Here is a 4915-nt window from a genome sequence, read left to right on the forward strand (position 1 = left end):
TTTTTATTTATTTTGTTTTATTTAATAACGAAAATAATAAATTGAACAAGTTACAGTTATCGAATCAATTTAATTTTTTTTGTAGATAAAATAAACGAATTATCAAACAAAATGAACAATTTAAATCATTAAAACGGAACTCATGTTGAATCTCATGGACCAAAACAACCTCCTCTAGTCCAAGACTAGTAATTAACATGCATACGAAGGTAAAAGAAGTTATTGAAGGATGATAAAGCAAATATGTAGAACTCGATATTTTTATTTATGGTTTAGCAAGCCAATACCGAATACAGGCCGCGAGGAAACTGATGGTTCTTAAATGTTTAGGATTGAAACATTTATGTCTACATATTCTTCAAATTCTTTCTAAATAAAAAATTAGTATTAAATTTTTAAATCCATTCAAAAAATGAAAAAATATATATATATATATATATTGTCGTAAAAGTTCAGGTGAGAGAAGGCTCTCTCAGTCAAAGGCTAGGTCAAATCGCAATCCTTGTCAAAGACTTACTTTAGACTTATAAATCGCCCACTAAAAAAAAATGTTGGCAACGAGAATCAAACCTAAGTTTTAAAGGCAAAGAGTCTGATCCTTACCAACTCAACCAGCGCTGGTTGGCATGAAAACATATGTAGTGTTTGGTTTAGTTTTTAAATTAACATTTAGATTAAAAAAAAAATCAAAAAACATATTGGGTTAACAAATTTTCAAAATTCTTGTCAAATTTGTTTATTCTCTCTCATCTCTTTTTCTTTTTTATTTTATTTTATTAATAAATCAGTCAATTACCTTTTCTTTCTCCTCTCTCCTCTCGTCTTGTTCATTTTCACACATTCTATAGATCAATTAATTAAATTTTCTCTCACACTCATCTATTCAATTACAAAAATAAAAAAATTTACAAATCGTCTCAAAATTATTTTCAAAATTCATAACTGAATAAATTTTCAATTTTTAAAATTCTGTTCAATAACTTATCTTTTAAAATATAACTCAAAATTCAAAACTCTTTTCAAAAACTAAATGGAGGCTTGTTGCATGGTGTTCCCTTATTTGAAAAAAAGTAGGGTACTATGACAGGTGTTGACTACCAAATTTTATTTTTGTGTCCTTATACGAATAAGGATTTATGATCATGGAGCTAGAAAAAAAAAATATATATATATATATATATATAAATGAATTGGTATACATATTTTGATTGTCATTTCAATTTCATTTAGATGATTATTGCATGAATAATTTAGCATAATCATGAATGATGATTCTGCTTGCCTTCTTGGATCAAATCAAGTAAAATGAAATACAAATTAAAACAGAGGGTAAATTACAAACATATCTCTTGAGATTTAATTAAAATACAAATTATTCTCTGTAATTTTAGAAATTATATTCTATCCCTTGAGATTTCTAATTTCATAACAAATCGTCATTTTTATTAATAAATCATAAAGTCAATTAACAGTTTTTAATGATGTTAGAAATATGTTTCAATTAATAATTTAGGCAATTTTATTATCGTATCGGAGCGCAATTATGAATTTCATTTTTTTAGTTAATTATGTTAAATAAAAAATTCTAACAAGGGGTGTATTTGTAATTTATCCTAAAAACAAAAGATAAAAGTAAATTAAAGAAATTTAACAATGAGCTAGGCCCAAAAATGTGTTCCAATATCCTTTTCGGTGATTATTTGAGTATCATTTTAAACAAATTCGAGGTTTGGGGATTATTTGAAAGGAAAAAAAAACTTGAGAAAATATCAATAAAAGTTTAAAAAAAATTTACGAAAAATATTTAGTTTGAAAAAAGAATGATATATACTGAAAACATTTAAAATTTATTTAATTTATGTGATTCTTGGGTATATAACTCGTCTCATTCTCCTTTAATGGTGCTTATCTTGCTCTTATTGGGAGTGTTGGAAATTAATCAAAGGTCTCGTCAACCGTTTGGGTTCGCCATTCTTGAAACCTTTCTCAGGCTTTTTTTTTTCTTTTCTTTCTGCTTGTTTATTTGGTTCCGAGATTGAGTTTTTGCTATCTCAGGTTTAGCCAATGGAATTTCTGGGTGAGTGGCGGAACCGCACGTGTGGGGGCTTGGGCCGCATGTGCAGGAGTGGGGCTGTACTATAGACGTCCCCGAACGTTCCGGACGGGAAATCCCCCCGTTTTGTTCATATGAGCTCACCACAGTTCAGGACTCAAATGTCACGGTCCTGTATCTAATCTCACAGAGTGCAATGCAAGACCGATGAATCATCAAAGAGTCCAAATTCGACAAATCGTTTTTGAAAACAGATTTTTTTGAAAGAAGTGCCAAACATGGACTGCTTTGCCAGATACAGAGTCGCCACCTAAATATTTTATTTTGGGAGAATTTTGGAAACCCTAACTCGTGTCGAAGGCCACGTGTCCGTCATCACCAAAGTTGCCTCGGTTCGGGAACTTGGGTACGATTGGGGAAGGTCACTTCGTGAGCACCCCCGCTCGCCCGATCAAAGATCGGCCTCTACTAACCATGATATCGAGTTTTGAAAACATTATGCATTCTTATTCCGGTTATTAGCCTAGATTTACTACGTGATGCGCACAGCATACAAGTATAGACTGGATCGCCTGAATTGGAATAAAACATTTCATGTTTGTTTTTGAAAGCGGTTTGCTACTCGCAAGTAGGCTTAAAATGCAGATTTTGCTACCCTCGGGTGGGCTTAGAAAATATGATTTTTTCCACTCTCAAGTGGGCTTAAAACTCACAGTTAATGCATTATTCCAATTCAGATAATCCAACCATCACCCACAGGCATTCAGGCAGGTATATCACATAAGCACATAGCCTCATGGTAAGCATGCTATCATGGCAATCACTCACACACATGCAAGGATGCTAAAGTATAAACACTTACCGAGTACTCCAAGCTAAAATAGAAGCTATGTTAGAAATTCATGCATGATCCTAGCTATGCTGAAATTCCTAATGCAACACATGCAGGAATGCAACTACAATAGGCTCGGCTATTCTAAAGATGGCATATGAAATCCTATAACTAACAAGTATTCAACTCGGAATTGAAATACAATGCAGTTAGTATGATGCGCCAAGCCCGGTGCATGCATGACAGATGAATGAATGCAAACATGCTGTCATGAGTATGCTAATTGAAACATGCCCTAAACTAACCATCATAAACTGGTAAATAAAAGGGAGAAAGACGCGGGGTTGGAAGACATACATCACACACACACACACTTATTACAATTGTACCCTCGCTCGGAGGGTCCGAATAAATAATACAGTCCGAATAAAATAACAGCTACAGCTAATTATTACACAACACTAACTAATTAACAAACTAGCTAAGTAAGCATGTAAACTACATGAATGTGACTGCCTCGGCTCTGTTTTGGGTGATGATGGATGCATACATGCCCTAGTCGCCTCGTCGGGAAATTCCATCACGATGCCTCGTCTTGCCTTTGTTTGCAACTGATTTTAGAAATTCGCACAAGGCTCCAAGAGGCTAAAAATCCACCCTGAGAAGGCTGCCGACCAGATATTGGCTTGGGAAACACCTGCCGACCACCCTTTGTGGTGGAAACCAAAAAAGGTGGTCGGTTTGCCACCTTTTTCTGCAACAAAGGCAAGAGGGAGAGAAAGCAAGGTATTTTCAACATATGTGTGCAAGACCACTCTCCCCGTCCTTGTACAAGCTCAAGGGAGTGTAGACCTCGATCCTCGTGCCACCAATCACGCATCTCGATGCATGATGGCCGAGGAGTCGAATTGCACGACTTAGTGGAATGAATGCAAGTATGAACACATGAAGCCAACGACTCTATCATGGATAGTCAAGGGTGTCGGCGATCAAGAATCGAGGCACGATTCGTCACTTGGAGTACGAAACGTCCCTTGTTTCCCGTGTTTGGATTAAACCCTACTCCAAACACAATGCAATATGCATGACATGCATGAATGTAACTCTAACATGCAACCTAGATGCAAATGCCAATGAATGACGTAAACATGCAAGGAATGACATGCAAACATGCTGCTAGCATACACAATGCTATGAAATAATCAACGGCATACTCAATGCAAGATGATTCTATATGGCACACGCAATGCATATGAAGACTAACAAACACAATGAAATGAACAAGGCATACAAATTGCAATGATCAAATCATGCAACAACGTGAACTAAATGGCATACACAATGCAATATAGACTTAAACCAACATGAGTGGACCTCAGCCACACCCAAATCAATGGCCATATGATGAAAATGAGACAACCGAAATACATGCAAACATGCACGGATGCAAAGGACCGATCCTAAGGCACAACATGCAACTCTAACAAAGCATGGCAAAGGATGAAATATGGCATAGAATGGCACATGATACAGCTCTGAAATGGCATAAAAGATGGTCCCGAATCATGCAAATATGTCAACCAATGCATGCTAGAGGGCCCGGGTACCGAAACTAGTGAAGTGCGTTACACTAGAGGTACCCAAAGCAATGCATCAATGGCAAAACCAACCCCAAACAGACCTTAGGCAGGTCTGAAATAGTGAGGAAATGGCCTAAAATGATGGTTCAGAATGCAAAGAAATAGAGCTCATTCAATGGTCGATAAATGAGGCATACGAGCCCGACTCTCGAACACATTTAAAGAGTACAAAACATGGCAATATGGCATTCAAACAAGCTCTGAAATATGATGTATAATGGGCCCAAAACATGAACACACCTTAGTATATGCATGGAACGGACCTTAAAACTCAAAGTTAAGCATGGGTATTGAACTACAAGCATGCAAAACAAACATCATTCAATCATGAGACCCAAAAACAGAGCTAGGGTAGTCCAAAATATGCACAATATCAGTTTAATGTATGGC

Source organism: Camellia sinensis, chromosome 5, assembly GCF_055761805.1.
Source record: "Camellia sinensis isolate YWXY chromosome 5, ASM5576180v1, whole genome shotgun sequence".
Lineage (NCBI taxonomy): Eukaryota > Viridiplantae > Streptophyta > Magnoliopsida > Ericales > Theaceae > Camellia > Camellia sinensis.